Below are 23,128 nucleotides of genomic sequence, written 5' to 3'. Positions count from 1 at the left end.
CTGCTCCCCATCCCCTCCCCACCTCGGCAGCTGTGTACACATGGCTTTCAGAGTCCGATTCGAGCCCCGTCGCATTTCCAGACTCTCCTGTACTTTGCTTCATATTATCTGTTCTCCATTCTAAGCCCCCTCATCCCCATAACTTTCACTGTATATGTGTCATTCTTCTTCTTCTGGCCATGCGACCCTGCCTTCGTGTCATTATGCCCCCAGATCATGAGTCCCCTCAACAGTAACTGTGTCTGGTATATCATGTTTTTTTTTTTTTTTTTTTTTTTTTTTTCAATATCTGCATAGTACTGGTGCACAGGTATTAAGTTCTGTGGAATTGAATGAGATGTAGGAACTTGATAATGTGACAAAACAATGTCTGTAATACGTTTTCTTTATTATTCTTTTAAAGAGTCTCAGGTCATCTGTCAGTTAAGGAATTCGGGCAGTAGATGAACGAATGTGTAAACAAGAGGACATAAGGAAGAAAAAGGTACCCTCCAGTAGATTTCTTATGCTGCATGCCAGTTGAAGCCTTCTCCTCTTGTCTCCGCGAACTTGTCAGCACTATTCAGCTTTTTTTCAAAGCTCTCACGCATGTGCATTTTATGCATTATGTCACGTTATCTACCTGAAATAATAAGACAGAATTTTAGAGGTACCCACACGATCTCAAGATCACCCACTTTTTCCAGAACAAGAAACAATGATAACTGTTGTCGGTGCAGCACTTGACAGTTAACGACTGTATAAATTGTCAGCGGCCCTGTAAAGAAAATAGGCCTATATTAGAGACTAGGGGAGAAGTGGGCTTTCCAAAGCAAACTCAGGATTCTGCCATAGGTTTGTTGTTATTTTCTGATCCTGTGTTCTTTATGTTCTGGTGTTCACTTTAATTTTTTTTTTCGATTCCCAGTAGTTAGCATGCGGTGTTGTTGGCTTAGTTTCAGGTGTGTGAGACAGGCAACGGCTCTGTACATCTGAGGGCTCACCCCGGGAGTGTGCCCCTTAGTGCTATCTCCAGTTTCAAGTGTCCCCGATGTCATTCATGATCATAACGATGTAGGGGCACAGCGGGCATTGGGAGTCTGGGCTTCTGACTCTCGCCTGCTGCTCTGTACAATGTTTTCTATGTGTATTATTAGCATATTTGTTAAAATCTCAGTGGGGAGAAAGCCTGTTTGAGGGACCTTCTGTTTAATTCGCCTCTGGATCTCCTCACAGCTTTTATCCAAAGAATGCTTGTCATGCGCTTCCAGACAAAACAGTAAGCTTTATGAGAGCAGGGTGTATTTCTTGCTTTATTTTCTCGTGTCCCCCCTCCTCCCCCACCCCCCGTCGGAATGAATGTCGAGCTCCCAGCGGTGTTCAGTAACTATTTATTGAATGGATGACTTTGTATTTTTTGTTCTTTTAGGATGAGAGTTTTCATAATGTTCCTCAACTTCTTTGATAATATTTGTAGTGTAAAAGGTCTTTAATGATTTGGTGCTTGGGTATATAGGTATATGCACATGTAAACTGAGAGGGTCAGTATGATCGGAAGCCAAAGTTAAAACATGAATAAAGGGCCATAAGAAAACAAATGGAGGGGTGCCTGGTGGCTCAGGTGGTTAAACGTCCGACTCTTGATTTTGGCTCAGGTCATGATCTCAGGGTCATGAAATTGAGCCCCGCATTGAGCTCTGTGCTCAGCAGGATGTCTGCTCGTGATTCTCTCTCCCTCTGCCCCTCCCCTGCATGGGCACATGCAGTTTTTCTCTCTCTCAAATAAACAAATCTTTTTAAAAAAATAGGAAAGAAATGCCCATAGAAAGATTCAGGATGGGGAAAAGAAGAAATAAGAGTATAGAATATGAGAAAGCAAAGTCGGGTTTTTTTTTTTTCTCTATAAACTTGCAATAGAATATGGAAGTATGCTTATTCTAGAACTAAGATTTGAATTCTTGAGAATTCTGTGTTTCATAGAAATATTCAAAATATAGCATGCCCTATATATTTGAAGTTAACTTTTGGTCTTATATTTTCCTGCATTTAGCATGGGAAATAAAGATGATTAAGAGTAAAGATGGTGACGTTTTTTGTTTGCTTAATTTTTATTTTTATAGATGTGTGTGTTGAGGCTTATACAAGTTATTTGATCAGTTGAAAAGATTGAAAAAATCTTAAATTCACAAAGTTCTAAAGAAACCTCTGCACTAGAAGCAAGCAGGTAAGCATTTTTTTTTAACTAAGTAGCACATAAATTAATACTTCACATCCAGTCTAATTAGGCGGGGACGGCTTAGTTAGAATTCATTTCTGAACAAGAAGAAAATCCAGGTTTGTGGCTAGAATGTAGCTCCAGGAGAGTGGAGAGCATGAAATGGTGAAATCTATAACACGTTCCTATAAACCCTTTGGTTATAGACCACAGTTCCAACACGTCATTATGCTTGCAGTGGAAAAGTATATTTGGAATCACCTTCCCTGAGGACTAGCAAAGTCCTGTTGATCTTTAAGGCATACCTACCATTCATCTTGGTTTTTCTCCATCTCATTTTTTTTCCTAGACATGCCCAGAGTATTACCATTGATGTATTTTGCACCAGCATTATATTATTATGAAACAGTATAGGACACATCCAGTTGAAATTTACAAACAGGAAAGAAAAAGCTTATGAAATAGGAAAAAGATGATGGCTCTCTTTGTTATACTGTGATTGTCTTGTTCCCTTCCTGGTGTGAATTTTCAATCAGCCAGGGTAGATGAATGACTCAGAAAATGAGTAGTTAGGTCCTGTCAGCACCATGAGACGCACAGTGGTGCAGTGGGAGTAGCCCGGGCTGGTCCTGCACATACCAGCTGGGCTGCCTGCATCAAGGTCACCTGGTGCCCTGCGTGCTCTGTTGTGTGAGGCTAACAGTCCCTCCCCCTGCAGGCGGAGTTAGGTTTCTAAATTTTAGGAATTAAGGTTTTAGATTTGGAAGGAACTTGAGAGACCATATGCTCCACATGTCTCATGATGGAGATTAAGAACGGACACATCCCAAAGGAAGCAATTCTCTGGTCCTAGGTCTCTGCCCCCTTTCACATCAAGGCATTCAACTAAGTGGTCAGCCTCCACTGTGCTTGTGTCTCTAGCCCGTAGCACTCGTGCTTTTGCCCCCGTTCGTCCACACTTAGCAGAAAGTCTGTACGCGGCCCTTCTGCAGCCCGTGTGTCTCCAGCGGCTCTGCTTCGCTGCGGCCCTTGGCAGCGCCTGCAGCCCCTCCAGCCATGTCCACGTTCGGCCCCTGGGGAGCTGGCCCTCCAGTGTTCTTCCCGTCTTTGCTGTTGCTGCTGTGCTCCTCGGATAGAAACACCTCAGTGAGCTCTGTGTCTACAATCCTGTCCCTTTGCAACACTGTCCTTGATAAACAGACATTGTGCGCTTTCTTGCTCAGAATTACCTTGGAGGACTTTTTTCTCCAGAAGAGCAGCTCTGAGCTCTGGAGTCAGGAAAGCCAGAGCAGCATCAGCGCATGGTAAATCCATTATGCTCTGCCAGGCCCAGAAATGCCGAGATAAGGATAAATAGGAAATGCGCATGGGATCAGTCAGTAGAGGTTGGGATTAGGCTTCTGGCATTGGTCCTGCCTAGCGCTGCCTGCCCTTCCCTCCACACCAGTTCTGATGCTCTGGGACGGGGCACACCGTGGCAGGTCTCCAGACATTTTGGGTTTCCTTACAGTGTGTTTCCTCACTACCTGACTGCCCATCCTCAGATGTGGGATGCCTCATAGAGCCCAGCAGGGGCTTTGGGGCCTTTGTTGTGTGTTTTTTTTTTTTTTTTTTTTCACTCACTGTTCGGCTTCCTTTTGAATGGGGTTGACGCTTTCTAATGTGGGGGGCAAGAGGGAAGTGTATCCAGTCCACTTGATGGCAGATGCACTGTGAGTGATTTCTCACCAGCTCCCGGAGCACCGAGCTTGCTCTTTCTGCCGTTGGGTAAATGTAAACTTGGAGTCCGCTGCTCTGAGCGATTTCCCAGGTTGCTGCTAGGCGGTCAGTTTTAGCTGATTGAGGAGACAGCAGTAGTTGGTACTGGGGAGGTACTTGGGAGGGAGAATGAGGCAGGCAGAGAAGAAGAGAGGGGGCTTCGGGTATGAACGGTAGGACAGGGCAAGAGAGAGGAGGGGGTTAGAGAATGGGAGAAGAAGGGAGAAGAAGGGCACGAATGGGAGAGCCCGAGGAACGTGGTGGAAACATGCAGTTGTACCCACACTGACCTAAAATAGCTCCATCCCCTTGCCTGGGCCCTGTGGCCCGGGCCAGGCTGCGTCGGTGGCTTCTATGACCTCCCCGCTCCTCACCCCTCACACCTGGGGCCTGCTGCACAGACAGTTTGTCCTGAAAATTGATGGCGTGCAGGTGCAGGTGCCTGAGCGCTGTAAGGCATGGGGGGCGGTGGGGGTAGCAGGTTTTAACTTTGGGAATTACACTTCTCTAATTGTCTCTACTAGCCCTCTCTGGACTAGAGAGATTTTGGAGAGAATTGCCACAGAATTTAACCAGTTACAGTTTCATGCTGTTCAGAGCAAAGGCATGCCTCTTCTGGACAAAGTAAGACCAGTAAGTGTTGGTTTCGATTTTCAATTTGCTGTTTGCGAATTTCCTGGATGATTTTGGTTTGACCTAGCATTGCCCCCTGATAATTGCTACTCTACAGGATTTTGAAGCTAGCTTTGAATTTTTTTTTTTTTCAGTATCTCCTGGTTGGGACCCTGCTTCCATTATGTCACACTAGATAGATTTTGTGTAAAGACACAAGCGTAGTCTCCAAACTATGCAAGTAAAATTAATTCTGAATTTCATGTAACTTGACACATCATATGATGTAGTCAGAGTTCATTTATCCAAAGCCCTTGACTGGGTTTAAATGCACGTTTGTCAGATTTACTCTGTAGCTTAAGAGGCAAATAACTTTTTGTCATTCCGTAATTGTCTAAACTTCACTTTGATGAAGCCGACTTACTTTCAAAGAAATCATAGGGAGGGGACGCCTCAGTGGCTCAGTCAGTTAAGCCACTGCCTCTGGCTTAGGTCATGATCCCAGGGTCCTGGGATCGAATCCCACCTTGGGCTCGTTGGTTGGCAGGAAGCCTGCTTCTCTTTCTGCCTGTGCCTACTTATGTGTTTGTGCTCTCTCTCGACAAATAAATAAAAACCTTTAAAAAAGAAAGAAAGAAAGAAAGAAAGCAATCATGGGGAGAAGAGATTCATTGTTATTCTCTAGGAAATGTTGGGATTTTAATCTTACATATATTCTGGTAGAATTAGAGGCTCGCTTTATATATATAACACATATGTATATAAATTATATACACATATATTTGAGCTTTTAGAAACTGTGGTGCCTGGACCTTCTTTCCTGGTCTCTCTGTTCTTGCAGCGTATAGCCCACATTACGGCCAAGAGGCCTGTTGCTAGAAGGGCTTCAGACTTCCAATGTGGACATCATACGGCACTGCCTCCGGACTTAAGCTACAATTGACAAGACACGGGATGCAGAGGCGTTCGTTGGTCAAGTACTGGTGAAACCGTACATGGATGAGGTTTGTGCCCCCCCATGCACCTCATTCCACAAACACAGAGCATCTAATCTGGCTTCGTTTCTTGACTGGGTGCGAGAGAGCTCAGGGCTCTTCCTTGAAGATGCTCTTAGTTCCTGCTCTTCTGGTTGTAAGAAAAGGTTGGTCCCGCTTGGTGCCCATCAGCATGGCAGGAATCAGGCATGCGCTCTTTTCTCTCTTCCAGTGATGCCATAACTCAGGGATCATCTTAATTTAGTAGGGGTGAGGGACTTGCCTAGGAAGAAGGTACGGATCAGAACATTTTCAGGTCAATTTCCATTTCCATAAGTTATACGTTAATGAAGTTGCCGAAAAGCGTGACCCCACCAAGGCGCCCGTGCCCACTGGAGGAGCTGGAAGACAGCTCTGTGCGCAGGGAAAGTCTGTGAGGGGAGGCGTCTTCGCAGAATTGATGTGGCTTAAGTCTTGAAGACCATGGGGGAGTTTGCCAGGCTAGGAAGGTGGGAGGGAGGGAATATTCAAAGATAAAGGGCTTTGAAGGGCGAGTTAGTGGGGGTAGTACCTTAAGTCCGGAACTTGGTTACCCAGTGTTCTTGACCTATAAGGATACAGTTAAATACAGGGAGTCAGTGTATCCTGCCTCTGAGCGGCCGGAGTATGGGCTGCACCATGTGAGGCCGCCAGCAATCAGCAGCTTCCAATGTAGAGAGCATTGGTTTCATCTAGTTCAGGCTGACAGAAGTCATGAAGCCAGTCTCAGCGTTTGAGGGCTTTCTTCCAGTCACCTGCCAGTGTGAGTGTTCTTTCTGTCCGGTAAGTATAAAGCTACCCACCATGACTTCAGGATGAAAGGCTTCCAGTTTTAAAACGAGACAGTATCCCAGTGATAGAAGTGAAATTGAAGGATTAATTTCAGTAATCTTCTCAGCTTCATTAAGACTACTAAAAGTAAATGATCTGTCAGTTCTTTGTATGTATCCTATTATAGTTCCTAGCTCTCTCTGTGGGGGTGAAAAAGATTACATTATTCTTTGTCACTAAGTGAAAATATTTTAGTTGTTTAATTTATGCCCTTTTCATTGAACTGAATCTAATATGCTAAATTAGGGAAGTACTTTATGTTTCCGTGTCGTTAAATGAACTGTGGCCACGTTTGTATTTTAAGTTTGTATGCTTGTCATTCACCTCCTGCAACTCAGCCTCACCAAAAAAAAAAAATAAAATACTAAAGCAAAATAAGATGTGTTTTCTTCCATCACTTTCCATCTCAGCCCTTCCCTGTTCTGGAGATGGTAGAGGATAAGGCCAGGGTGAAGATGGTACAGAGCTGTTGTCTGCAGATACAGTATTTTGCTTTTAAGCTCAGAAGGGAAGCAGATGAGTGTGTGTGATGTTTTAGCTTCAGGCCAGTCTCTGTCCCTCAGCCTCTGTGTCCCCCAGGGTTGGAGCAGTATTCCCAAATCCCGGGACCCAGATTTTCATGCCATTGTTACTTACCTCCTGTTTAGAAAGCATACTGAGTGGGGAGGAGGAAGGACGAAGTGCATTTGTAAGGTTTACTCGATTCTTTTCTCTGTAGTGTATAGTTCATACTTCTCTTTTAGGTGCTTTAAAAACAAACAAAAACACAAACAAACAAACAAACAAATAAAAATAAAACGCTCTTCCTTCTGCTAGGTGATTGTAGAGCAGATCGTTGAGTCTCATCCGGACGGCCTGAAGATCATGTATGCTAATAAGCTCCTGGAGTTCGTTCCTCACCACTGCCGCCTTCTTCGAGAGGTCACAGGAGGAGCCATCTCAAGGTAACGTAAAATGCTGTGTATGCACCTGAGCTCAGTTTAGTGACCACCTGTCACCTCCTCATGTGCCGCTGATCCCTGGCTGTCCTGTCTGACCTGGGAACGTGGGAACGTGTGCTCTCTTCCCTATTTGTTACCAGTGCTGTGAGGCAGGTGTCGCTTGCCTGGGTTTACAGGGAAGGGAAATGAAGAGTGGGGACGAATCTCAACGGTGACATTTGTGTGACTCCAGAGCCTCTGCTTTTCTCTTGTCTATACTTTCTCCTTAACCAGGTTCAAAATCAGAATTGGTTTCCTTCCATTATTGTGATGTCATCATCGGTCTAGAAATACCAATTCATTTTAATTCAACACGTTTTATACTGATGGCAATTAAAGTCATGTTCGGTTTTCCCTCCCTCTCTTATTTCATTTCCATGGCTTTCCAGTTCTGTTTCATGAATATCCCATTACCTTCCACCATCTCCGTCATCCCAGTCCAGACCTTTGTCGCCTTTTGTTCGAGGGTAGCGGGCTCTCCCCACCTGGTCTCCCAGCTCCACCTGTCCCTCTTCATTGCAGCCTTCAGCTGTCCCACCTGCCCAGAGCTCTGCAGCCTTCCTGAGTCGCTCGTGGCTTCTCATCGCCCACAGAGGAGCATCCAGTCTTCCTGCGCAACCTGTGACCCTTGGTGCTGGAGTCCTAGTGGTTCTCCGCTGTAGAACTTTTTACTGTGGAACTTTCCCCCATACCACTATGGTTCCTGGCCAGACAGGAGCGCTTGACCTTCCCTAACACACCTGGTACAGAAGATCCCTGACTTCACCTTGGTTCAGTTTATGGTTTTTTGACATTTATAATAGTGCAGAAGTGATACGCATTTAGTTTGGATCTTTTCCCAGGCTGGCGATCTACAGTAGGGTCCTCTTTTGTAATGCTGGGCAGGGGCAGCGAGCACAGCCCCCAGGCAAACCACGTGATCACGAGGGTCAGCAACCAACACACTTGAACCGTCCTGTTCTGGCTTTCAGTGCACTGTTCAGTAAGTTACATGAGATACCAGACATTTTATTGTGAAATAGGCTTTGTGTTAGAGGATTTTGCCCAATTGTGCAATACTTTATGTTTCTCAACACATTTAAGTTAGGCGGGGCTAAGCTCTGATGTTCAGTCGCTTAGGAGTTTTCCATGCATTTTCAACTAAAGAGATTTCCAGCTGAACAATGGGTTTATTAGAAGCCGAGGCCGTCATAAGCTGAGGAACATCTGTCTATACTGTGTGCCTCTGTGTTTTCCTTCATTGCTTCCTGTCTCATATCCCTTTGTCTTTCTGTTGATCTGTCACTCCACATGAAGCTCCAGTCAAATACAACTTCTTTTTTTTTAGGTTATTTATTTATTTACTTATTAGAGAAAGCATAAGCAGAGGGGGAGGCAAAGAGTATAGCAAGCTCCCCACTGAGCAGGGAGCCCAATGTGGGACTCGATCCCAGGACCCTGAGATCATGAACTGAGCCACCCAAGCACCCCCAGGCTATGGTTATTTCAAGAAAAAGTCCTATTTGTGAATTCTTCATCTAGTGAAGATGAATTAAAATCAGAAAGTCATGGGCGCCTGGGTGGCTCAGTGGGTTAAGCCGCTGCCTTCGGCTCAGGTCATGATCTCAGGGTCCTGGGATCGAGGCCTGCATCGGGCTCTCTGCTCAGCAGGGAGCCTGCTCCCTCTCTCTCTCTCTGCCTGCCGCCTCTCTGTCTACTTGTGATCTCTCTCTGTCAAATAAATAAATAAAATCTTAAAAAAAAAAATCAGAAAGTCAACTCTGCCACCTGTAAAAACCCAGGAACAAAAAAAAATTCCACGACCAGGTATAACCCTATACAATTTTTAAATTGGAGAACGACTTTGACCAATAAACCAGGGCTTAGTTAATGAGACTATATCATTGAGCTTATACCATCCCATGTCCTCGTCAAACCCTCATGTCTGGGAGATGGAGGGACATCTTCATCTTCAGAGCTACTATTAGGGAAAAAGGTGGAGACAATACTGACTGAGTCCCTCCTTCAGCAGGAGAGCCAAAAACACCTTGCCCCTCCATAATCCCAAATGAAAATAAACATCTCGGGGCGCCTGGGTGGGTTAAGCTTCTGCCTTTGGCTGGGATCGAGCCCCACGTTGGGCTCTTTGCTCAGCGGGGAGCCCACTTCCCTCCTTCTCTCTCTGCCTGCCTCTCTGCCTACTTGTGATCTCTGTCTGTCAAATAAATAAAATAAATAAAATCTTTAAAAAAGAAAAGAAAAAAAAAACATCTCATTTTACTAGTGTGCAGCAGTGACTATGCAGGAGAAATTATTATTATATTATTATTATTATTAAATGATATTATTATTATTATTGTACCATATTGTTAACCTTTTTGAATTCGGACACCTAAAATTTTTAATAAAATATGAAGGCCTTTTTTTAAAGATTTTTATTTATTTGAAAGACAGAGATCACAAGTAGGCAGAGAGGCAAAGCAGAGAGAGGACGAAGCAGGCTCCCCACTGAACAGAGAATCCGATGCAGGGCTTGATCCCAGGACCCTGGGATCATGACCTGGGCTGAATGCAAGAGGCTTTAGCCCACTGAGCCACAAAGGCGCCCCATGAAGGCTTTTTTTTTTTTTTTTTTTTAAAGATTTTACCTATTAATTTGACAGAGAGATCACAAGTAGGCAGAGAGGCAGGCAGAGAGAGAGAGAGAGAGGAGGAAGCAGGCTCCCCGCTGAGCAGAGAGCCCGACGTGGGACTCGATCCCAGGACCCTGGGATCATGACCTGGGCTGAAGGCAAGAGGCTTTAGCCCACTGAGCCACCCAGGTGCCCCATGAAGGTTTTTTTTAAAGAAAAAAAAAAACTTCAGACTATATCTTTATCCTAGAAGTTCCCCATACAACTGGCTTCTGTCTTGGCCAACATTTAGCCATTCAGATAAAGTCCGTATTTAGTGCTTCGTGTGTATGCATGTGTAAAATAAGAGTACAGTCATAAATCTTTAAGATTGTGTATAATAACCGTGAAATAAGGATTCTTGATACACAAGGTCTCGTCTGGGGAAAACAGCTGGAGAACAGTATGCAGTTTTCAAATGACGGAGGGGAAATACGCATTCGGTTATGAGAAAGGGAAGGAGAACAAGACCAAATATTAATAAAAGGGAAAAAAGCATTTTCTGCCATCTTTCCGTGCCACAGTAACAGTGTGAACAAATGTCCCACAGATCTCCTCAAGAACATTAACACTGCTGAAAGGGGGGGCGAAGGCCAGGTTCTTAGGAGGCCCTGCACCAAAGTCATCGTCCCGTTTCCTCACTGTGATGACGAAGCATGAGTACATTGGCAAATTTGAAATTATTGATGACCACAGAGCTGGGAAAACTGCTGTGAACCTCACGGGCAAGTTAAACAAGTGTGGCATGACCAGCCCTAGACTTGTATAACTGAAAGATCTAGAAAAGTGGCAGAATATTTCCATCCCCTCAGTTTGGTTTCACTGCATGGAAAAATTCTTCTGGCATCATGCACCATGAAGAAGGAAGAATCCAGGCAGGAGGGAAAATCCTGGGATTCCTTTTTCCTAGAAATATAATATACATGGCACGTGAAAAAAAAAGGAAAATAAATTACAGTCAACTAATGTTTGACAAGGGTGCCAAACAATTCAATGGGGGTAAGAACAGTATTTTACTCCCAAGCAGCCACATGCAAATAATGAAACAGGAGTCCTGCCTCACACCATACAGAGAAAAAAATAACCCAAAATGCATCAAAGACATAAATGTAAGCATTAAAATGATAAAGTTCGAGATGCCTGGGTAGCTCAGTTGGTTGGACGGCTGCCTTCTCCTCAGGTCATGATCCCGGAGTTCCCGGATCGAGTCCTGCATCAGGCTCCAAGCTCCACGGGGAGTCTGCTTCTCCCTCTGACCTTCTCCTCACTCATGCTCTCTCTCATTGTCTCATTCTCAAATAAATAAAATCTTTTAAAAAATAAAAATAAAGTAAAATGATAAAGTTTTCAGAAGAAAACACAAAGGTAAATGTTAGTGGTCTTGAATCTAACAACGGCTCCTCAGCCAAACACCAAAGTCAAGCAACTTAAAAAAAATAATAAACAAATAAATGGGACTCAACCAAAATATCCCAGTTTTGTGCTTCCAAGGACCCCATTGACAAAGTCAAAAGACAAGCCACTAAATGGAAGAAAATATTTGCAGGTCATATATAAGGAACATGCCTTCAGACTGTGTGAAGAATTCTTACAACTCAAATAAAAAGACAACCAAGTTAAGAAAATGAGCAAAGAGGGGCGCCTGGGTGGCTCAGCGGGTTAAAGCTGCTGCCTTCGGCTCAGGTCATGAACTCGGAGTCCTGGGATCGATCCCCGCCTCAGGCTCTCTGCTCAGCAGGGAGCCTGCTTCTTTCTCTCTGCCTGCCTCTCTGCCTGCTTGTGATCTCTCACAAATAAATAAATAAAATCTTTAAAAAAATATGAGCAAAGAACTTGAATATACATTTCTCCAATATTCAAATGTATACATTAATATATAAATGTATATATAAATATATTTTACATTATCATATATTTATATAAAACATTTATGTAAATATATTTACATTCTTAAATATGTATTTAAATATAAATAAAAAATATGAAATATATATATTTAAAGATACATATAAGGTATATATAAAATATATGGGACAATAAGCACGTGAAAATATGCTCAACATCACTAATCATTCGGGAAATGCAAATCAAAACCATGGTGAGATAACACCTCCCACCCTCGTGGATGGCTACTATCAAAAAACCCAAAAGCAGGTGTTGGAAGGATGTGAAGAGCTGGAACCTGTAAATTGCTGTTGGGCTTGGAAAATAGCGCAGCCACATTAGAAATGGTTTAGTAGCTCCTCAAAATGCAGAACACAGAGTTGCCATATGACACACCAATATCACTCCTGTGTATAGAGCCAAGAAAAAAACTATGCTCACACCAAAACTTGTGCATGAAGGTTTAGGGTTTATTCATAATAGTGAAAAGGTGAGAACAACCCAGATGTTCATCAACTGATGAACAGATAAATAAAATGTGATCCATCCAGCCAGTGGAATATTATTCAGCTTTGAAAAGGAATAGAATTTTGATATGTGCCACGACACAGAGGAGCCTTGAAAACATTCTGCTGATTGAGAGAAGTCAGTCACAGAAGACCACATATTGCATAATTTGATTTATATGGAATTTCCAGAATAGCTAAATCTACAGAGACCGAAAGTAGATTAGCGGTTGCCTAAGACTGGTGGTGATGGCTAAAGTTTTCTTTTGAGGATGATGAGAATGTGTAGGTAGTTCAGTATAGTATAGTTAACTATAGTGAAAGCCATTAAATTGTCCACATTAGATGGTGAGTGGTATGGCCTGTGAATTATATCTCAATTAAGCTGTCATCAAAAAATGCAAAGAACTTCTATATTTATCAAGTAGAAAAAGAATGAACTTGATTAAAAACATCAAAAATGGGGAAAATAAAAACAAACAAATAAGATGGAAGGAATAAAATCATGACTGTTTATCATTAATTTAAATGTGTACAGACTGACTTTTTTCTATTAAAGCACCTATCAGGGGGTTACAGATCCACGCTGTTCAAGAAAATACTTAAAATGCAAAAGGGATTGAGAATGTATCAGGTGAGGAGATACCATGCAAAAGAGAAAGCCGGAATGGCAAAATTCATCGCAGACAAGTTGGGTCTAAAGTTATAGGTACTAAGATGAAGAGGGTCATTTTTAAAGGCAGAGTTTGGAAAGAAGATGTAAAAGGTATAAGCAGGTATACATCTAACAACATAATACCTAAAGACTCTAAAAATGCAATAACAAGGTAAAATTTTAGCTTTTCAAATGGGAGTATCTACTAGAAGGAGGGAAAAACAAGGACACACAGAAAATAGACATCCTGGGGCGCCTGGGTGGCTCAGTGGGTTAAAGCCTCTGCCTTTGGCTCAGGTCATGATCCCAGGGTCCTAGGATTGAGCCCCACATCGGGCTCTCTGCTCCGCGGGGAGCCTGCTTCCTCCTCTCTCTCACTCTCTGCCTGCCTCTCTGCCTACTTGTGATCTCTGTCTGTCAAATAAATAAATAAAATCTTTTTAAAAAAAAGAAAATAGACATCCTTATTTCCCTCGGAAAACATTTCTTTCTTACACCTAAGGAAAGCCATATTTGTAAAGATGAATTGCATACTAGGCAACAAAGGAAACCTTTACAAGCCTTCCAAATTAAAGATTTAAAGAACAGTTCTTTGATCACAATCCAGTAGAATCAGAATTAGATAACCTGGTAACAAAAAATTGAAACTACATACAAGTGAAGAAATACAGTCTTCAGTCAAAGAAGAAATCATAAGACGACTGAAGAAAATCTTGAAAGCAATGGAAAGGAGATTATTTCATACCAAAACTTACAGAAGACACCAGAAGTTATACTCTAAGGAGACTTTAGTGTCAAATGTCATCAATTTCAAACATTTTTTTGAATAAAAGAAACTACTCATTTAAACCCATCAGAAAAGGGCAGCTCAATCAAAAGAAAGGAAGTAATTATAATAAAGATAAATTTTTTAACTAATAAAAAATATGAGGGGCAAATAAACTCAAAGTTGTTTTTATGAAAGACTAATGAAATAATAAAAAAAAACTTCACATGCCCTATTTAGGATAAGAGAGGGGGAAGATGGGGTGTGGGAGGAGGTGTGGGGAGAGAGGGAAGGGGGATGGGGAAAGGGGGGTTTCAGGGAGGAGGGGACAGAGAGAGAGAGAGAGTTGCAAAACAGATAAGGGTTGATAACAGAGATATAAAAGCAAATGCATAATATAAAAGAATCACTAAACTGCAAGGCACTTTATACTAATCAATTTGATAACCTAGAAGAAACGATGATTTCCTAGGAAAACAAAATCATCCAAATGATTCAAGAATGGAAAATTCAGATGAGTTCCAAGATCAGACAGATTTGCAGCTGGATAACTGTCATTCTACTATTAAATGGCAACAGGCAATTAAACAATAATAAGTCAATTCACTTGATGACGCTGAGCACAATTTTAATACCCAAACCTGAGAGAGAGGAATGGGGAAGCTATTAACAAATCTGGCTTAGGACAGATTAGTTAACAGAAACTGAACTAATGTTAGCAAATAACAGAAGTCAGGCATCTATCAAAGGACTATATCCTGAGACCAACTTGGATTCATTCCAGGAAAATAAAGGGAGCTCAAGACCAGAAAATCAATAAGATTTACCTCATCACTAAATTAACTGTGAAAAAACTCTTAAGACCATAGCAATAAATGCATTTGATAAAAAATAAAGGCACCTGATAAAAGGTGAGCAGCCATTATTTATAAAAATGAAGATAAAAACAGAAGGACGTTATGCAGGAGGGATTCTTAACCGGGAAGCACTAGATCAAGAGGTAGATAAAATGAGCCCATATTTGTCAAACAGTGACAGAGCCCCATGCGTGTGTGGATGGAGTCGAATGAGCTCATGGATGAGCACCAGGCTGTCAACAGGTATTATAGGGACAAAGGCAGCGGTGAGGAGAGGAGAGTCTTAACAACAGGGAAGAAGGTAAAAGGAGGATTGCAGTTAAAAAATGGTGCATGATACAAACACATGCAAATAAGACCCGGATATTTTCCCGTATATAGTTTTTTAAAACCCTGCACACATTACTGGAACTACCAACTCTTTCAGCTCCGCAGCCCTCGCGTGCTTTTCCAGTACCAGGATGCAGGGGTAGATCCTCCATTGGTGAAATCCTATGTCATTGTACTCCTCAAGGGACAGGTGAAACAGCGCAGGGGCTGGAGGTCAGAAATCAGGCATCGCTGCGCCCACCCCAGCTCCCTGCTCGCCCAGCCCCCACTCTGAAGCAGTGGGCACTTGGAGCTGTTAAGAAGCAGGGATCTGAGCAGTTCTCTGGTTTCCCCTGGAGCCATCTGCATCCATCATATTTCCCACAGCTCTCCCCGAGTGTTGGTGCTGGCTCCCCCCGAGTGTTCCCTTAACTCCTAGCACACCCTTCTTATGAGAGCACCTAGTACTCCCCGTCACAGTGCTCTGTCTGTCACATGCATCCATTGATCGACTTTGTGCTGGTTGAGGGCTGGAGCCCCCTCCTGTTAACTCCTCAAGTCCGTTTCTAATGCAGCAGCACCTGGCACTTAAGCACCCTGTCAGTACCTGCCAAATGAATGAAATGTACTCAAAACATAGTATGAAGTCTGCGTTTTGAAACTCCTTTTTGGAGCCATTTGCTATCATTTTCCCAGGCAATTAAAAAAATTTCCAGCCTTGCTGCCAATAACCTGAAGGGGTAAAGGAATGCCGGCATGCCCCATGGGACATGTCACTCTGGATGGTCCTTCGGCAGCAGGGGCTTTGATCGCGCTCTTCCAAACCCAGCAGGATGGTGGAATGGGTATGTGGCTGAGTGCCTCCCAGGTCTGACCCTGTGTGACGCCACCCGGTGCCTGCAGCTGCCCTCTGGAAGGTGTTGATTTTGCGGCAGAGCCGGAGGGCACCAAGCGTGTGTCTGTCTCCAAAGTCCTGGGCACCACATCACAATGCCTTCCTGAGAAGCAGAATCAAGGACAGTTGCTGATCTTCATTCCTTCCCACCAAAGGTATCTCATACACCATCTTTGGAAATTGGAGCCAGGGGGCGCCTAGGTGGCTCAGTCGGTTAAGTGTCTGCCTTCAGCTTAGGTCATGATCCCAGGGTCCTGGGATCGAGTCCCACACATTTGCCTCCCTGCTCAGCGGAAAGCCTGCTTTTTCCTTCTCCCTCTGCCATTCCCCCCACTTGTGCTTTCTGGCTCTCTGTGTGTCAAATAAGTGAATAAAATCTTTTTAAAAAGCTTGGGCCATACTCTTTAGCCATTCTACTTTCCCTGGGGTAATTTGCCACCTCCCTGAATTTACCTGCATCTTTCCCAAAATCTACTTATCTTCCAGCCTTCGTGACCATAATGAGTCTATAAATTTTCAATAGACAGTGTGAACTTACACTTGCTAATCTTTGCATAACATGCACCTCTTTCGATCTCAAAGAAAAGCTTCTCACCGCAATGGTCTCTAATGTCTAATTAGGTTCTGTTCTGGGATCCCACTGGAATTCTACGCGCCTGTCCCCTAAGATGCCATAAATTGTGGTCCAGTTTCCCAGCCAGCCAAGGAAAGCACATGGGAAATCTTGCTGAAGTATGAGTAAGAGCCAACGAAAGGGAACATATTTATCTGCCTCGAATGCTGGGACCTGAGGAAAGCAAGTTTTATTACAGACAAATCAGGAAGAAGGTGCAGATTGCTTTTTATGTCACTCTGGAGTGGAGGTCTGCCATTGATCATTAAGGCCATTTCCTGCAACGCACTCACCAAAGTGATACTCACTTCGCAGTGGACAAAACTTAGGAAATGGCCAAGGGGAGCTCTGCTTACACTTTACACTCTCAGCATTTATTTGTATTAATTTCTTTATAGGGCAGTATAGAGACATGAGACCACATTGAAAAAGCAAAGCTTGTCATCCTGTGGCCTTGGGTCAAGAATAGAGATAGTGCTGCTCATGTCAGTTTCAACCTCCAGTGGCCAAGGGTTTGATCTGATGCTCTTTCAAGTTTTCCCCATAGCCTTTCTCAAGCTCAATGGCCAATGATCCCACAGGAGGAGATTTTTAGGGCCCCTCTCAAACTTCTGTTTTGCTATCTCTCCCCAGCCTGCTTCCTCTCTGCAAAAGTCACCACTTTGCCTGTGCATCTACCACCTCTTAGAGCTTTTGGAATCAGCCACGAATTGCAGTGCTGATTCCTTCCATGACCACATATTGTTTACAGGAAAACTCTTCTTCGTTATGCCTTGCCAGTCAGAGTGACGGTTTCATCCGCCGCAACCTGGACCAGGTTCGGGAATGTTCTACACATAAATGTGAGCAAATGTCTTCTGTATTGAGAGACATGTACATTCTGTAAATGGACTCTATTGAAAAACCAACATAGGGTACACTTGTGTCCTGACCCAGCTGGAAGGAGGCACTTTATTTCCATCTTTCAGAAAATTGGTGTAACACATTGATTTTCATAACAAAGAAAGCAGTTTTGTGTCCTCTACCAAAAGACTGTCATAGTAAGCAATAAATTGCCTCTTTGGAGTGAACAAATTAATAAGATATTTTTCTAAATTTCAAAATAACAAAGACAGAACGATGTCTGTAATGCTAAGTGCATCCCCTTAGTTGCAGGACATTGTGTCATGGACCACCTGAGCAATGACACATGGCGGCCGGTAGTCTGATTCACCTGGCAACCTGTTAAAAGAAAGTCTTGCACATGACAAGGTTTCAATAAGTCACTGACAAGATGGCCAGGAAGCCAGCCTTAGCTGGCTTTTTCAGGTGTCCAGACATCTAGTCAACCTACCTCACCAACTCATCACCATGCTTACTGGAGTAAACCCAATCTCTTCCTTCCCCCCTGGAGATGGGAGAAGAGCCACTCACATGTTTGTATGGAATTCTCATTCCCCCTCGCTCTTTCCCCACATGGCTCTGTCCACAAAAAAATAAATAAACTTCTGTCACCCAGAAGTTCCTGGGTCAAATTACACAACTTGGACAATTTTGGGTCACTACAGCCTTTTGTTTTTCTCTCCACCTTAAGCCTTCTGGGTGACCAACAGCTATCTAAAACTCATGTTGCTGCCATATGCTGTTGTTCTGCTTCATCTTCCCAGTAAAGTTCAGTATTTTTCCCTAAAGTTTGGTTTATCAGTATCTCCAGCGTCTATCTCCAGCTAGGTCATGATCCCAGGTCCTGGGATCAAGTCCCACTCTAGACTTCCTGCTCTGCGGGAAGCCTGCTTCTGCCTCTGCCTCCTATCTCTTATGAATAAAAAAAGAAAATCTTTTAAAAAATTAAAAAAAAAACATTTCTATCTTCCCACTTTTAAAGATTAATTCTAGGAATTATTGCTATAATTCCAAGTGTCCTATCTCTTTCTTAAAAAGTCTACTCCAGGGCACCTGGGTGTCTCAGTTGATTAAATGTCTGACTCAAAATTTTGGCTCAAGTCATGATCTCAGGGTCATGGGATTGAGCCCTAGTGAGGCCTCTGTGCTCAATGGGGAGTCTGCTTCTCTCCTTTTCCCTTTGCCCCACCCCCCTACTCACATGTGCACACACATGCTGTCTCTCTCTCTCTCTCTCTCAATAAATAAATAAACAAATATTTAAAAAGTCTTCTCCAAAGGGAGTTTGAGAAATAGTCCAGTAAGGGGCTGGAAGAAAATATTATAAGTTTTATTCATATTTCATGTCATCCATTTAACTATTTAGCTTTTGCATGTCATTTATAATGTGCATAATAATTTAGAGTAGTAGAGTCTATAATTTATCAAAAATTTGCTTAAATTGGTGGTATGTACGCAAATATTTTTGTATGTATGTATGTATGTATTTATGTATTTATTTATTTTGTGAAAGAGAGGTGCACAGTAATAAAAGGAGATCACTGCTCCAGGGACCCAGATATTTCCCCAAGTCCTGTTTCCTTCCATTCCCTCTGGGCTTCATTAGAACCCCTTAACACCAATCTTGTCCCTAAAACACGCCCTCTGCAGCACCAAGTTCGAATGCTTAACTTGGGCCATCACTGCAGGCTGTACTGGGATGACCTTAGGGAAAAGGGTGGTGGGTCTCACGGGTTAGCTGTGTCACCTCCATGAACAGTCCTTTGTTCTGAACAGCTAGTGCAGCCCACGTTTGCAATCACAGGCTCTGGCACCAGAGTGGGCGTAGAGCCCAGCTGGCCCCTCAGTAGCAATATGGCTTTGGGAAAGTGTGTGTCATTTCTGGCCCAGACTTAAGGCTCATCCATAACGTGGAGGAGAAGACAGTGTGACCCTCAGTGGGCTGTTGAAAGGATCACGAGATGGTTCGACTCAGGTGCTCCGAGGTACCCAGCACACAGTAGGCCCACAGTAGAACAAAAAGTTGTTCTATTGATCTTATAGTTACTATTACTCATACTAACAAAACTGATCATTTGAGATGATTTTCAAGTGAAGTGTCTTCGCCTGGATTTCTAAGATTAACCTACTTCAAAATGAATTCTGCTCTACTGTGAAAAACGAGCTAACCAGCAGGTTTCTTCTGCGTCGTTTCTGAACTTTTTAGGATCCTCTCTAGAGAAAGGTTCTAAAGGAAGACAAAGTGCAGAAATACTCTTGCTTCAAAGGATGTGTAGGAAATGATTAATTTTGCCAAAAAACAGTGCCTTGAACATAAAAGATGTTTGACGAAGCTCACTGTAGACAGTGTATCCCTCCAGGATTCTTAAGTTGAAAACTCAATGTCCAAAGGGACATAACTAGGAGATGGGGTCCTTGGGAGATGTTTAGGTCATGAGGGTGGAGTCCTCATGGGCGAGATTAGTGTCTCCATAAGAGAGACCCCACAGAGATCCCTCGCCTCCTCCACCTTGGAGGTTATAGGGAGAAGATGGTCATCTGTGACCCAGGAAGTGGGCACTTGAACAGACACGGAATCTTCCAGGGTTTTGATCATAGACTTCCCAGCTTCCAGAACTGAGAGAAATAAGTATGTCTTTAAAGCACCTAGTTTATGGTGCTCTTGTTACATCAGCCCAAACTAAGATAAAGCTTGCCTCTTATACTGAAAAATAACACAAATGTTAACAACAATTAAAAAAAAAAGAACAATGTGGCCAATGACATGTAATGAACATCATCTCTCCTCTACAGAGCCAAGAGCTTAATTAGTTTCGGGCAACTCAGTAGAGTATGATTAAACCAAAGAGCAGCAAGATGTCTAAATGCTCAAGTCCTCTGCCTCCTACTTTTCTGTCAAAACAAAAGAAAAGCCCTAGGCTGGTTTTGGTTGCCACCAAGCACAAAACAGCCAAATTCCAAATTAGAAAGCTCTGGGGTTTAATTGTGGATGTATGGAATTACATAGAAGCTCTCTTTGATCATTCCAAAGGATGTTTCCCTCAAAGGTTACAAATACATCTCAGCCTACCAACCATCTCAGGCCTACCAGAAAAATTATATATATATATACACTTTTAGCATTTTAAAATGTGTCTAAATTTCAGTTTCAGATCCAGTTTTGACTATTGTTATGGGCTTAGTTGGATGCCCCCAGATTCCTACATTGACGTCCTAACACCCAGCATCTCAGAATGTGGCAGTATTCAGAGACAGGATTTTTAAAGAGGTGATAAAGGGAAAATGAGCTCACTGGGGGTGGGCATCAAGCCAACAGGACTGTTGTGCTTACAGGAAGAAGAGATTAGGACACAGACAGTACAGACTGAAGGACAATCGTTTGAAGACAGAGTGGAGAACACAGCTATCTGCAAGCCAAGGAGAGACGTTTGAAGAATCGAACCCTACTGCCACCTTGATCTTGGACTTCCAGCACCCAGAACCATGAGAAAATAAATTGCATGTTGCCTAAGCCACCCGGCTGTTGATATTTTGTTTACGACAGCCCATGACTCAGAAATTTGAGGACCTCCCCCCCAGACTTTATTCTGAAGTTCTGTTTCAGCTTCAGGGGCTTGTGTAATACTACTGTATCAAGGAGGGAGGCTCCTGCCATTCCCTGCACTGGGTCATTGAGACACTGCACAGCTGTCCCCAGGGCTGGCTACATAATTTACAAGCCCCATGCAAAATGAAGATATAGGGCCCTTTGGGCAAAAACAAGGAGGAAGTGTTTGTTAAAGGTACTAAAATAGAAAGCTCATTTCCTCCATGGTCTGTCTTCTGAAGGGGCATGGCTGCTGTTTTCTATTTGCATTTAATGTCATTCCAAGCAAATAAAAAATTTAAAATGTGATTATGGGCATGATTCTTGCCATTCATCTTCGCAGGGTGCAATGTCAGTGTTAAATAATTCACGCAGGGATTCCACAGCTGGGGCACACCCACGTGCCCTCTTCTTATCAGAACCGTGGAAATCCTGCACAAGACCAGCTCTGCCATCTTTACCTCACCTGGGGACTCACACATGTTCCACCGACCCTGCCTCCCTCGGTTTCCTGATGAGTAAGGAACTTGACAGGATCAGGAGCCGGGGGCTGCCTTTCTTTCCCTTCCCTCCTAAGTCACCACTTCCAAGGCTTGGCTAACACAGGGAGTTGACATGAGTGAGAAAGGACAAGACAGGGTTCTGGGCTGCTCACAAGAGGCCACCGCCTCCTGCCGGTGCTCAGAGCAAGCTCTGGTCTGTAGGGAAGGCGAGCTCCGGTTGACTCGGTCATAGACGTCACGTGGTCAGCGAGTCTCGTTGACCACCACTCACGAGGTGTCCATTTCCATGCTGTGCTCACCGGGCAGGGCGAGCAGTACATGCAAATGAGGAGGCAAGGAATGGTGGATACCCACAGTGGGCTGTCCCCTCCGCTATGTACGTGCTCCACTGTCCCACCTGTTATGCCCCAATAATGGGTCCATGATTAAAAGAGCAAGACTGATACAAAGCGAAGGTCAAACAAAGCTTTATTTCGCACCAAGCATTAAGAATCAAACTGACCAGCCAGGGTCGCTTTTCTTACAGAGAAGTCAACCCCTCTCTCCTTTACGGACTAGCTTTTAAGGACATAGGCCATGTGGTTGGGCCTGGTCATGTACAGGTGGCCAATGAAATTGTAACACAGAGAGAAAGCTGCACAGTGATGCTAGGTGACCAATTGAATTACAACTTACCTTTTAGTAGATATTTGACCTAGCCTATCACCTTGGTTAGGATTGGCGCCCAAAAGACTCACAAAGGGCGGGACCCATACTCCTTGGTAGCTAGGGAGACAGTATGCAACCCTCCACTGATCAGATGTCTTACCTGGCCTGACCCACCCTTGTATTTGGGCTTTGTTACCTGAGGTTGATTTCCGGGACTTGTTTTTAAGTAAGTCCCCTGGGAGAAGGGTTAAACAACAAGGTTATTGTGTAACCTCAATGGAAGCCTCTGGCTAAAATATAAAAATATAAAATAGGTCCTTACACCACCCACTTCGCTCAAAAAACACAAAGTAAAAAATAAAACTGAGTAATTCCTAGACAGTGAGAGAGAAGCACACTGACTTCACCATAGAACCCTTCTGAGGGCGGTGCTTGGCAGGGTAGGGGGGTGTGAGGGTGTTGGGGGTGGATAATGGGACCTCTGAGGGTGTGGCCAAAGGGCAGGGCCCTTTGGGAAGGGGCTTTCTGGGGGAGGGGCCCTTCTGGGAGCAAAGCTCTGGGTGGGGGCATTCCCTCTGGGGGCAGGGCTGGGAGCAACCCCAGAAACCTGGCCCACAGAGAAGCTGGTCCTGTCTCTCCCTCTGCCCCCTTTCCCCAGGGAACCCTAGGCTTTGGAGACTAAAGTCAAAATTAAAGCCATATGTCTAAATGGTTCATACTGTGGTTGGGTAGTGTTTTAAACATATTAATTGACTGGTTTTTCTCAGTATTTGTCAAACCTTTCCCAACTCAAGGCTTTCTCTTAAGCAGCAGCGCAAGGCTGGCCCTTCAGTTGGGTCAAGCTGTTTGGTGATTCTCTGTAAAAACCCACCCTCTTGCGCTGCTCAGGAGGGCAGTGTTGCATCCTAGGTTAAACATAAATGTATATCAAATGTGTTTACAAATTATATTTATATGTATACATTCAATTCTATGTTTACATATA

The 23,128-nt window shown here is 43.6% G+C and overlaps 1 pseudogene; it reads left to right on the top strand.

Annotated features, from left to right (window-relative positions):
* Positions 1 to 20,908, top strand: part of LOC123389136 — a 43,758-nt pseudogene extending 22,850 nt beyond the window's left edge.
* Positions 20,909 to 23,128: the final 2,220 nt, after the last annotated feature.

Source organism: Mustela putorius, unplaced genomic scaffold (genome assembly GCF_011764305.1).
Source record: "Mustela putorius furo isolate JIRA1106 unplaced genomic scaffold, ASM1176430v1.1 tig00003952_pilon_pilon_pilon, whole genome shotgun sequence".
NCBI lineage: Eukaryota > Metazoa > Chordata > Mammalia > Carnivora > Mustelidae > Mustela > Mustela putorius.
Note: the sequence above shows the minus strand (reverse complement) of the source record. Positions and strands in the feature narration are given on the sequence as shown.